This window comes from Schistocerca gregaria, chromosome 1 (genome assembly GCF_023897955.1).
Source record: "Schistocerca gregaria isolate iqSchGreg1 chromosome 1, iqSchGreg1.2, whole genome shotgun sequence".
Lineage (NCBI taxonomy): Eukaryota > Metazoa > Arthropoda > Insecta > Orthoptera > Acrididae > Schistocerca > Schistocerca gregaria.
The window spans coordinates 126,951,374-126,965,328 of record NC_064920.1 but is presented as its reverse complement, the minus strand read 5'-3'; the positions used below and the strand labels follow the sequence as shown (position 1 = coordinate 126,965,328).

At 41.2% G+C, this 13,955-nt stretch overlaps 1 non-coding gene across 1 annotated transcript; it reads right to left on the bottom strand.

The window, feature by feature from the left end:
- Window positions 1–11,017: 11,017 nt before the first annotated feature.
- On the bottom strand, window positions 11,018–11,092 carry Trnas-cga (transfer RNA serine (anticodon CGA)). The gene has a single exon. It is a non-coding gene; the product is annotated as a tRNA-Ser (tRNA).
- Window positions 11,093–13,955: the final 2,863 nt, after the last annotated feature.

Sequence of the window (13,955 nt, the reverse complement as noted above, 5' to 3'; positions counted from 1 at the left end):
AGACTTTCAGAGAGAGTGTTGGGGAACGATTGACAAGAGCGGGGGAAAGAAATACAGTAGAAGAAGAATGGGTAACTTTGAGAGATGAAATAACGAAGGCAGCAGAGGGTCAAGTAGGTAAAAAGACGAGGGCTGGTAGAAACCCTTCGGTAGCAGAAGATATATTTAATTTAATCGAAGAAAGGACAAAATATAAAAATGGAGTGAATGAAGCAGGAGAAAAGGAATAGAAACATCTCAAAAATGAGATCGTCAGGAAGTCGAAAATGGCTAAGCAAGGACGGCGAGAGGACAAATGTAACGATGTAGAGGCATGTATCACTAGGGTTAAGATAGATACTGTCTACAAGAAAATTAAACAGAGACCTTTGGAGGAAAGAGAACCACCTGCACGAATATCGAGAGTGGAGATGGGAAACCAGCCTTACACGAGGAAGAGAAAGCAGAAAGCTGGAAGGGGTACATAGAGCTTCTGTATACTCGAGGACAATATTATGGAAATGGAAGAGGATGTAGATGAAGATGAAATGGGAGATATGATATTGCGAGAAGAATTTGACAGAGCACTGGAAGATCTAAGTCAAAAAAAGACCCTGGGAGTGGACAACATTCCATTAGAACTACTGATAGCCTTGTGAGAGTTAGCCTTGACGAAACTCTACCATCTGGTGAGCAAGATGTATGAGACGGCTGAAGTACCCTCAGACTTCAAGAAGAATATAATAATTCCAATCTCAAAGAAAGTAGGTGTGAAAATTACCGAACTATGTTTAATAAGTCACTGCTGCAAAATACTAACACGAATTCTTTACAGACGAATGGAAAAACTGGTAGGAGCCGACCTCGCGGAAGTTCAGTTTGGATTCCGTAGAAATGTTGGAAGACGCGAGGCAATACCGACTCTACGACTTACCTTGGAAGATAGAGTAAGGAAAGAGAAATTACGTTTCTAGCAATTGTAGACCAAGAGAAAGCTTTTGACAATGTTGACTGGAATACTCTGAATTATGAAGGCGGCCGGGGTACAATACTGGGAGCGTAAGGCAATTTACAGTTTGTACAGAAACCAGATGGCAGTTAAAGGAGTCGAGGGACCAAAAGGGAAGCAGTGATTGAAAAGGGAGTGAGACAGGGCTGTAGCGTACCCCCGACGTTAATCAACCTGTATATTGAGCAAGCAGTAAAGAAAACAAAAGAAAAATTCAGAGTAGAAAATGAAATCCATGGAGAGGAGATAAAAACTTTGAGGTTTGGCGATGACATTGTAATTCTGTTAGAGACAGCAATTAGCCTGGAAGACCAGTTGAACATAATGGACAGTGTCTTGAAAGTAGGATATAAGACGAACATCAACAAAAACAAAACGAGGATAATGGAATGTAATCGAATGCTGAGGAAATTAGATCAGGAAATCAGACAATTAAAGTAGTAAATGAATTTTGCTATCTGGGGTGCAAAATAACTGATTATGGTCGAAGTAGAGAGGATATAAAATGTAGACTGGCTCTGGCAAGAAAAGCGTTTCTGAAGAAGAGAAATTTATAAACATCGAGTATAGATTTAAGTGTCAGGAAGTCTTTTCTGAAAGTATTTGTTTGGAGTGTTGCCATGTATAGAAGCGAAACATGGACGATAACTGGTTTAGAGAAGAAGAGAATAGAAGCTTTCGTAATGTGGTGTTACAGAAGAATGCTCAAGATTAGATGGGTAGATCACGTAACTAATAAGAAGGTATTGAATGGAATTGAGGAGAAGAGGAATCTGTGGCACAACCTTACAAAAAGTAAGGGTCATTTGGTAGGACATGTTCTGAGGCATCAAAGGATCACCAATTTAGTATTGCAGGGAAGCGTGGAGGGTAAAAATCGTAGAGGGAGGCCAAGAGATGAATACACTTATCAGATTCAGAAGGATGTAGGTTGCAATAGTTACTCGGAGTTGAAGAAGTTGGCACAGGATAGAGTAACATGGAGAGAGTACCATGGAGAGCTGCGTCAAACCAGTCTATGGACTGAACACTGCAACAATAAAGGGAAGTTCACGTTTATTAAGCAAATATAGGCGAATACTTCAGTGTTATTAATTGTACGCAATGGAGCAGAAAACTTGCTATGCCTAATGTCGATACCTGACATAGCGATCATGTCAATTTGTCTTCAGCAGTGTTTTCCACATTTAAAGTTTTTTTTATACATCTGCGTCGAATTTCGGTATGGAATAAGTTTTCATACATTTTCAATAATATTGTTCTTATGCAACGCTCGTCAGGCAGAATTCCATGCAGCATAAAAGAAAACAATGTAAAATTTTACACGTTATGACTTGGTCTCACCATTTATAATATTTCTGCTCCCGTTCAGAGTTTTATTTTTAAATAGGCGTTGCTAGCTTTCGTGACTAGTCATTAATAAAGTAATGCTATACCGTGTACTGGTAATGCAAAAAAAAGCGCACACAACAAATTGTAATTAGACTTTGTAAATCATTAAGAGATAATGAAGGCAGGTTTTAAGGTTTGTCATGTAAATTTGCATATAGGCTGCTACAATCGCGGCCGATCTATTGCCTCAATTTTTCAAGACTTCAGCTTTGCCTCGTCTCAAATTAATGCTGAAACAGATACATACAGGTTAGGACAAGGTAGAACAGTAATTCACTTTAAATAAGAAAATTTCAAAGTGATATATCAACTAAAATATGTAGACATTAAAACTACAGCACCTCCTATCAAAGCGTGTGTGTACATCGGAAGTTAAGTTCAGAAGAGAGTAAGTGAGTGAGACAAGATCCCTTGCTCAAGCACAGTACAATCATTTGTTTCAACAGACATTTGTTCACATTTGAAGAATTATAGGCAACGTCTACATAGTTTTCTTAGTGCGTCGTGTTGTTCCATTTGTGAAGCTGTCCATTGTCCAATTAATTTAGAGAAAAGGGGTACAACAAAACCCTTTTACTTAATGGTTTTTATTACCTTGTTATTCAGCTTCTATGCGTTAGCGGCAATATGACCTTTTATTCGTTTGTTTCTATAAGAATACAGTCTCAGTTTTTTTTTTATAATCTGTCTGAAAACAAGTGCTCTAAATTCCAATTGCAGTGTACCCACGTATTCTGATCTAGAATCGCCTTAATTACACAACTTTTTTATATGAACATAACAGTGTAAATTACATTCAATGTGTGTGATGCCAATTATTCTGAACTGTATCTAACCATCTGTAAATAAAATTGAACAGAAAGAATGGCTATCAACAATGCACAGAATGGCTCCCTTCTCAAACATACAACACACTATGTAACTGTAGCATATTGAGTCTGTCTTGTTGCAAAATGCACCTACTAAATTATGCGAAAATTTACAAATGAATGCAGTTTCCTAACTCTACAAAGTTCGTATTGGCCCCATGATTGATTCTTACCAGCGCAACGGATAACTCAGCACTACTTTATTGTATAAAAGAAAACTCTGAACTGCATGTTCCTGAAACAAATCGTGGCACAGCTATTTGCCTCATTGAAATGTTGTCAAATGAATAAAAACTTGCTTTAAATTGAAACTGTATTAAGATCGTAAAAGCGGTGGCTCGGCTGTGAGTTATTGTCCCTTGCTGTAGGGGCTATAATTTTTTTTTCTTTTTTCTAAACTAGCAAGGAGAACCGGCCACTACTTTCACCACATTAAGTGGATTTCTTGCTCACGTGCTCGCACTGAGCCGTGGGCACTTCCCATTTTTGGAGAATGATCGAAAATTGTCATCAGTTTTCTCGTTGCCATGCGTGCAATGGTCGTGCCAGGCGCGGGATATGTAATCTTTATACTATTCAATAAAGGCGCGAGACCCGCACGACCTTATGGCAACCGTTATAATGAGGGTGGTTCTGCATTAATTTTTTTTATTGTTACACTGAGGGCGACTTCACGAAAAGAAAGAGAGAATTTACAGATTAAAGAATTCATTTATTCATCGGTTGAGCACTGAACAATCATACAATTATGTGGGGGTGGGGGAAGAAAGAATAGGGCTCAGCAGCCTACCCCAACTTACATTTATCATAAGCCGCGATTGAAAAGGAAGGGAATTTCAGGAGCGATCGCCGTGTCGTCTACTAGAGTACGATTGCCGGCATGCAATGACCACCACAATGAATACGAAAAATGCTACTGGGGGTTGTATCGCGACGTAGCCTCCCGTCCTAAAGGAATAAGACCTGCACGACGCGAATCGGTTCAAACATGCGGTGCTAATTGACTTGGGCTCGCAATCCGAATAGTGACCGAAGCAAAGGGGCGCCCGACGCGAAGCTGCAATGCACGCCCGCGCTCATGCTTACCGAAAGGTTCCACTCCTGGAAACAGCACCTCCAGCCTCAGGCACGGTCACACTCGACACTCCAACCGCCGCTTTGTCCTCTATCCACCTGCCGAGGGCGGTTGGCGCCTACACGCGAAAAACGGGCGCGCACCTGAACTGGCCAATCAGAGGGCCGGAATCTTGCAGGGAGGCGACCTCGCGACATTAAAAGTGAGTAGAAATAGCAGTTCCAAGGTTGGTACTGCGAATAGTAGAAACTTTGGCCACTACTGAGTATTCAACCGACACCACGTGCTACCCCTGGCGATCGAAAAACGAGGGAAACAGGAAACCATCATGGCTGCTAAGGAAGACTGCTGCCCTCGCCCATAACATAAAGGAAATTCCGAGCGCCAAGCTCCTCTCACAGAACAGTGTGAAATATCGTTAAATAACGTTAAATAAATTAGTAAACCCAAGGAAATTATTGGCAGGGCTCGAATTCCTTTATGACCGATTACCAGAATGCTGGTGTTAGGAATATGAAAGACGAGCACTTAGTGGTGAACGCAGTGCACGTCTTTCAATCGTTTTAATAAAAAATCGTATTAACATGAGACTATCATCTTCCTTCACTATTGTCACAAGCAATGAAAACTGGTTGAGACAAACAGTATTTAAGTTACGTGAAATTTACCTTCTTGGTTTCCTTGTAAAATATTTTTAACTCTAAGTGAAATCTAAAGAACAGTTATCAACATTTTATCCAAACTCTGAACACATGACCGATAATTTGTGGTGGTGGTGGTTAGTGTTAAACGTCCCGTGACAACGAGGTCATTAGAGACGGAGCGCAAGCTCGGGTTACGGAAGGATTGGGAAGGAAATCGGCCGTGCCCTTTCAAAGCAACCATCCCGGCATTTAGGGAAATCACGGAAAACCTAAATCAGGATGGCTGGTGACGGGATTGAACCGTCGTCCTTCCGAATGCGAGTCCAGTGTGCTAACCACTGCGCCATCTCGTCTGGTCGATAATATGTCGTGGATACCAAAACGTAGATGTCGTTGAACAAAAACGCAGTCTTTACCCTAAAATAATTTGGGGTTAGTGCTTGTGACAAATAAGGACTCTGTTCATATTACCTTTTCCAAATGTACTGTCACTCTACCCTCTGTTATATGGTGTAATTCATAGACCTCTCGACAACCTCTCTCGCACGAGAACAAGTGACGTCATCTGTTCTTAACAAAACCTTTGGTAGCGAAAGAGTGAAATATCACCCACGTGACAGGTATTCAAAGACACTCATAGTGGCAAATATTCCAAACAAACTACTATTTGTTATAATACAGAAACGTGTGAAGGTTACTTTCTCGTTTTTCTGTTCTGTATAAATTTTTCGATTGATTTTAAAGTAACTTGCCACTGAACTAGAGACTTTCGTTTTTGAACGTAGTTCAGAAGTAGATGACTATGCTGTATTAACTCGCTATATCGATAATTATTTAAATAAAAATATAATCATCGAAACGTTCTGAGATTTATAACGAAAAAAGTAGGGCGCATGCAATAGATAATAGTCAAGGGATGAGCTATTCATGCTCCAGTTGTGTGTGTGTGTGTGTGTGTGTGTGTGTGTGTGTGTGTGTGTGTGTGTGTGTGTGTTTAATTTATCAATGAATTTTAAATATTTTGATAAGTTGTATTCAGCTAAAACTGATACGATGTCTGCGGCACTGCCCCAACAATAGGTTTGAGGGTCACGTGATGACTGGAGCCTGCTGACTGGTTCCCTGACAACAATCAAGATAACACTGGCAGGATAGCTGAAGCATGCTGTCTGTGTTTAAATGTGTATGAACAATATGGAAACGAAATATTCGGATTCACGACATGGAGGAGGCGGTGAATCGCAAACAGGCACAGTGAAAAAGAACAGTAGAAATATTTGAACTTTCGGTCAAAGTTCTTCAGAAGTAGAAAACAGACACACATATTAATAGTAGCAAATATCTCTCACACACATATAGCCACTGTCATCTGCAGGTGGCTTATTCCTGGAAATTCAAACATCATACTAGCTACCTTCACCCTGGCGTGAGATTTCTTCTACCTTCCTGCGCCGCACGTACTTCGTTGCACATCGTAACTAACAGAGCACCCTCTCCCCTTCCCGCCCCTCTTCTTCAACTCTCTTCCCGTGTTGAAGCATACACCAAATGCACTCCCTAATCGAAAATACCTGTTGCTCTCTCTCTTTACACATACCCACATGCTGAATTGCACACCTCACAAGGGAAGCTTCCCATCGCACAGCCCTCAGATTTAGCGGTAAGATAGCCCAGTGTATAGCCCGTCAAAAACTGAACACAGATAAGATATGGAAACAGGAAGAAGGTCTTCTGAACTGTGAAAAAAAAGAAAGCAAAATGGAAACAGTAACGGTCCAAGAACAAGAAGTGCAATAAAGAGCAGCCGGAAACAGCAACGGCGTCGTGGATAAGTGGTCATGGTGTTGGACCGTCAAGCGGGTGATCTATTTTCAAAACTGCCTCATGCCATTTATCCACTTTTTTGTCTTTCACAACATTATTCTACGTCATATCAGTGAAATGTTTGTCCTCTTTCTGTAGTTTTGGCAGTTGTAATATTATACATTGGCTACAGAATAAGAGCCATGACGTAAGAATACGTTACCGTCACAAGTAAATGTAATGAATAATGAGAGCAGGCGAGATGCCACATAGACACCTCACAGAAAATAAACGCATGTGAATTGTTTTACAATAAAGGAAATCAAGAATCACGACTTCCAAACCGAAAAGTAACTTCAAAAACGTTAAAAACATTTTTTGATAGAGCACAAGAGAAACTGTGTGATTGCGAAACTGTTGCGTTCATTTGTTGCAGCTTACGTGACAAACTATTATGTTTTTATCATTCCCTTGGGAGTGATCAGATTCACATTCATACGAACACCTATATCGGGCAAGGAGGGATATCCCATTCACTTACCAGTCGTACAAATTAGGTGCGTCGATATGAGATTCCTATCGAATGACACACGTTCTGTCGCTAATGTCGTATATGACACACCAGACGTGTTTCCCGTTGGAGGATTCAATTGACTTGTCGCCTTGTAATCAAACGTCTGCTTTTCCCATTCGTAAGCCTTTCGGCTGTTAACAGAATAGCTGAGGGGCTTATTTCAATAGTGGTACAAGTCCATTTTTGTTCATTCTGAGATACAGAGTCCTAAAGTTAAATGAGCGCTGAAAAATCTCTAGTTGAGATACCAGAAATATTGAAGCATATGGCTTCTTTCTACAGATGAACGTTTGATTGGACCATTAATGTCAGAAGCATTACAGACAGAAAAGTGGAAGTAATGGAATTGTACCACTATTGAAATAAGCCCTTCAGCTGTGTAGGACAACCGCCATTCTAGGTCCCCATTTTACACCTCGCTGTTGCAAACGGACGTTATTCCGCCACACATACACAAATTTGAATAAAGAAAATAGCGAAAAAAAATTTGCTCTCCCGCCTGGCACTCCAACACAGTAACAACTTTTTTTCTTTTTAATAATCTCACTGTGTTCGTTACCGTCCGTTGCGTACGACGCCATTGATCTGTATTGCACTTCTTGTTGTTGGATCGTTCACTGTTTCTATTTTGCTTTTTTTTCCAGGGTTCAGCACACCTTCATCCCGTTTTCATGCTTGATCTGTGTTCAGGTTTTGACGGGCTACCCACTGGGCTATCTTACCGCTAAATCTGACGGGGATGCAACGGGGAGTATTCTTCGTCTGTATTATCGTTTTCATATTTATTTTTTCTCTCCTGTTGTGACGCTGATTTTAGTTCGTTTTCATTTTTTACTGTACGCCATACCCACTTAGGGTTCATCTCGTTTTACTTTATATCGTCAAATTACGCAGGCCTGGAACCCCATCTTCCACAACGACCTCGCATCAGTTTCCATTAGTCTGTAACCCTCACCTTTCTAGTTGTTCAAAATGATACAAATCTGCCCCAAACCTCTTAGCACTACCTCGTTACCATCTCCATAATTCTCCAGCTCTATAATCTCGAATCGCTGCATCCCACCTCCATAACTGAAACCCTTGACATCCAGGAACTAGAATAGCTTTGCATAACGCCACATCAGAAAACCGTCCAGTGTGATTCTGGCCGTGTATGTTTGTGTTGTGCTTGTATGAACGTGCATATTATTTCTACTTCTGAAGAAACTGAACTGTTTCTAGCATGTGTTATCATTGTGCCTGTCTGCGACTCAACGCCTCCTCTGCACGGTGAGTAGCAGTCTACCCTTTCTATATTATTGTTATGTCATGTTTCGACTTTTATATGCATGCATATGCATGTGCTAACGACCTGACCCGGATTCTCATGGGTAACACTAAGTACCTACGGCTGTGTAGCACTAATAAATTATAAATAAACAAATATTCCTCAAGAATCATATTAACTTTCACAGACAGACAGAAAAAACGCGACGAGTGACTTTAAATTATCTGTAGCGTCTAACTAAATTCCCTTTACAGACTTGGAGAAAAGGTTCTTTTCACCAAAACAAGAAAAAAATGTGTAACATACATGGGCTCTAAAATGTATACCTAAGGAGCTATGAACACCTGTTCATTTCCGATACTGTGAAACACATCTCTGCTAGTGCAGTAGTAGAAAAGTGATAGAGCGCATAAAAACAAGAAAAAAACCAATAAAGCTGCACCCGAAAATGCGTACTTTAAGAGCTAAGAACCGTTGTTGAATAGAAGAGATGTGTTTCACAGTAGCGAAGATGAACAAACGCTGATAGCTCTTAAAGTATGTATTTCAGAGCCCATAAATGTTTTGTTGTTTTGATTTGTTCTCAAATACTGTAAAGGGAATTTAGTTACACCTTATAATTACGTAGATGTCTATTCAGTACCAGTCACTGAAAAACGTTTCTTTCTCCACACTTAAAGATCTATTACAGCAGGGGCGGCCACGGCACAACCCTCATCAGGCCGGCCGCGTGTGGCCGTGCGGTTCTAGGCGCTTCAGTCCGGAACCGCGCGACTGCTCCGGTCGCAGGTTCGAATCCTGCCTCAGGCATGGAGGGTTGTGATGTCCTTATGTTAGTTAGGTTTACGTAGTTCTCAGTTCTAGGGGACTGATGACCTCAGATGTCCATAGTGCTCAGAGCCATTGTGCTCAGAGCCAACAACTCTCATCAGTTCGGCAGAACCGTGCTGCTAGAGCTGCTCACACCTCACTGTTGGTACTTGGTACGACGGACGTTCATAAGTGCAGCGGGTGTTAGTACAAAAAAGACCAAGTCTAGCGATCTGTCATCGTAAAACTTTAAAATGAATGTGAATGAAAAAAAAACAGGACTGAGAATTCTCAATAACTTTTATCCAGTTGTATAATCTATGCGTACTGCAAATTTGATATGAAATGACATTATAACACCAAGCAGAAATAATATAAAAAGAGCAAAAAATTGGAACGATTTACAGGGGATGAACATTGTTCTGTACGTCAAGAAGTATTTTGTGATAAATAACTCCAGGCTTAGAGCACGTGGACAAACTGATGGTACGAACAGCAAAATTTCTGAAGTCGCACTGCGGCGGCCGGTTCTTTCCGTCCCTTCACGACGGACCTGCACCTACCTGTGAACATTGTCTCAGCAGATCATCAGTAGGAAAGCCGAGTGAAACCTACTGTACTTCGACGTGAACCAGGCTGCAATTTAAGTCACTAATCTACGTTTCGGGAGAAGATTTTCATACAAATGAAAGATTGGAAATTTTGCCCTCAATTAATATATTCTGAAACTTAGGTGAACAAGTATCTCTGCCAAGCCCGTGCTAGTCTTGACATAGTCACTCACAATCCCTTTCACTCACGTTAGCAAGTATATGGTGTTGCATTTCCCGAAAACGTAATAGCTACAAAAATACTGATTGTTTTTGATTTATAATGCTCGCCAAATATTAAGTCTGTCGGTACCAAATGCAGTCACAGTTTTTAACCACCAACCTGCTCAATACGCCACGCGGAATATATGTCTTTTCTCGTCACAAAATTCACTTAAAAATTCCGAAATTTCTACACATACATCGGAATAATTATGCCGTCACTTTACAACACTTTTGATGTATGAAACACTGCTAGATCCGGCAACTTATCGTTTCCATCGGAACTACTACTACACACGTCGGAACTGTTTCATGGCTAGTCTCCCACTCATTTTTAGAATACTCTAAGTCTTCTCTACCAGCAGAGAAAGTTGCGTGAAGAATATTGCTTTACCATTGGTCAGTTTACTCAACAGCCAATAGCACAACAACATTCTCCCGTGTCAATCAGCGCTTTTCATCAGTAAACAATCGTAAACTAGTAAGCCTAACGACTGCACTTTTTACCGACGTAATTATCTAATATGCTGACGTTTTGCTTATGCATAAAGTTATTTACTATTGTTATTTATACCTGAATTAACTTTTCCTTTACCATAAACTTATTTTACAAATCTATTCTACAAAAATCCCCTTTGTCCGTATCCATACTTCTTCGAAATGTTCCCACACTAAATCCCATTACATAACTCGTTAAACAATTACCTTCATGATTCCAGAGTGAGATTTTCACGCTGCAGCGGAATGTGCACTGATGTGAAACTTCCTGGCAGATTAAAACTATGTCCTGGACCGAGACTCGAACTCGGGACCTTTGCCTTTCGCGGGCAAGTGCTCTACCAACTGAGCTACCCAAACACGACTCATTCTCCGTCCTCACAGCTTTACTTCCGCCAGTACCTCGTCTTCTACCTTCCAAACTTTACAGAAACTCTCCTGCGAACCTTGCAGGACTAGCACTCCTGAAAGAAAGGATATTGGCGGGACATGGCTTAGCCACAGCCTGGGGGATGTTTCAAGAATGAGATTTTCACTCTGCAGTGGAGAGTCCGCTGTGGCTAAGCCATATCCCCGCAGTATCCTTTCTTTCAGGAGTGCTAGGTTCGCAGGAGAGCTTCTGTAAAGTTTGAAAGGTAGGAGACGAGGTACTGGCGGAAGTAATGCTGTGAGGAGGGGGCGTGAGTCGTGCTTGGGTAGCTCAGATGGTAGAGCACTTGCCCGCGAAAGGCAAAGGTCCCGAGTTCGAGTCTCGGTCGGGCACGCAGTTTTAATCTGCCAGGACGTTTCAATCATCTTCATATTAACCTTAAACCACACTCACGCATCATTCATATTGCTAAAACACATTTGTAACATTTTACATACACAAAGAGACATAATAACACTTTATGAAAATACTAGAACCGTTTATGAAAAACATTCTATTACTTTAGTGCACTCTAGTGGGCACAATCGAAACTGAAATCACAGTCCCCCTATCCAGTATTGTCCTCTATCGGCTGATACATAAACTATGTGTGCGTCCAGTCTCGCGTCACCAGCTGTCACTATCCAGCTCTGAGACACATCTCCCACTTAACCGCCTCTAAAGCAGGATCGTTTACGGCGCTACGCCTCAGCACGCGTTATCCCACTGTCAACAGTTTTTGATGGAACTGAACGAAGGGTATGGAGACTCAATATGTGTAATACTCTGGAGTACATGGGTCAAGGCTAGGTGCATGCCTGGAACGATTTTTCGATTTAAGACCTGCTATTGTTGAATTTATGGAAGAAGAAAAGAGTGCAGGAATGAAAATTTAAACGTCGGGAATGGACTGTACACCCTTAAGTAGACTTGAGAACACTGCCCACAGTGAGACACTACAGAGCGGGAAAAAAATCTTGGTTCTCATTTGATGGGAATGCATTGAAAAAGAAAATTGCATCTTGGAAGGGACAAATTCTGACAAAAAACCACCATCCGTTTCCCTAAGCTAACAGTCGTTAAAGAAAACTCGAGGTCTGAATAACTCATTTTTGCCTTGAAAGAATTATAAGGATAGTTTTCTAAATGTTGTAAAGTACACTGCCGATCTTACATACTTTTTCGGAATGTTTTCTAGTTCGTTTGCCGTTTCAGTTGAAAGCGTCCCTGTACATATGATGACGTAACTGACTGATTTGCTATATAATTCCCGTTAAAAAAAAAAAAACCATCCTTTTACTATTACTGGTATCTCCATGTCTGGATGATGCTGCTGATTCCGCAAAAGACGTCTAATTAATGGAAATCCTCTACAGTTGCTTTTGTTAGAACCCAATGAAGTTCAAACGACTGGTTTCGGACTTTATATTAGGCCACAATCAAGTGTACCTAAAATTTATGCTTTACAGAAGCGTAACTTTCAGATGCAGTCAATAATGGCCTAATACAAAGGCTTAAACCGGTCGTGTGAATTTAAATTTCTAAAAAAAGGAACTAGAGTGGATTTCTATTAAGCCTTTTACGTTAAAATTGTCCAGGACGTCTACATTGTTTTCCCCAGGGAGAGTTTCCATGTCTCTGTAAGGAGGTATTTCGATCATGATATGCGTGTGAAAGGCTGTTCTTTCGATTATGAAACTAAGCAAGTCACTATTACATGGGAACGTGACTGCAAAGATATTTGAAATTGTCTCTGTCTGTATGTCAACATTTCGTACAAGATAAAAATATATTATGCCTTCAGTATGCCAAAAATAATTGAGTAGTACTGAATTTTTTTTCATTTGTGATCTATGTTGTTGAGAAATATGAAATCTAGTCTTGTGCAGCACGACGGCAATGTCATTTGAATGTGGCGCTTTCGCCGTGTACCGCTCTTCCCGCTCAGACAGCGTCGTGTGGCGGACTGGCTGTGAGCGCTGCGGCACGTGGGCCCGGCATGAGCCATAAGCCGAATTCTCGGCCACCTCTGTTTACAGTCTTCAGCTTCACGCATCCATGGTGCTCCTTCCGGTCATCTACCCATCATAAATAGTCGTCTCCATCTCTTCTTCTCTTTTAGACTCTACAAAACAACTTCCTTGGTCCATCTAGCTTCTACTCTCCTGGCAGTAGGTCCTGATCACCTCCACTTAAATTTACTGTCTTAATTACCTCATCTATTTATAACACCTCATCACACAACTCTATGTAAATATTCCGCTGTAATTTTACCCGTCACCATAGCCGAGGTCGCTTCAGCGCATGCATCGGAGGTAAGCCGGTTCGAATCTCGGTGGGAAGGGGAGGAGAGGTGACGGCTAAGGTTCCCCAACACCAGTCTTTGCGTAAATGTACTGATTTAAATTAAAACAAACCTTACCACACTGTCACGTCAAGTTTGAGCGTATGATACGGTTGAAGGTGATCCGTTCGTCGGATAGGGACGTTGAATTCTGTGGCACCCTTAGTGCTACTCGGGGGCAGTAGACTGTGTGCCTGCACTAGGTTGCTCCTTTTCCCTTTATCCGTCATCCAACACAAACGTAACACTACACTACACACGCATCTATTATACTCTTCTATACTCCACAAATACTCGTACGACACCTCTCACATATCCGCAAGGGGATGGACCAACGTCCACTGCTGAAGGACACACTTTCCAACAGGTGGTTGAACGTACCCTGTGGGATGTCCCAGCCAAAAGTGACATACGAAATACAACCTGCATTTCCTTTTGGTGTATTAAGCGTTAGTTTAGACAATCTGACT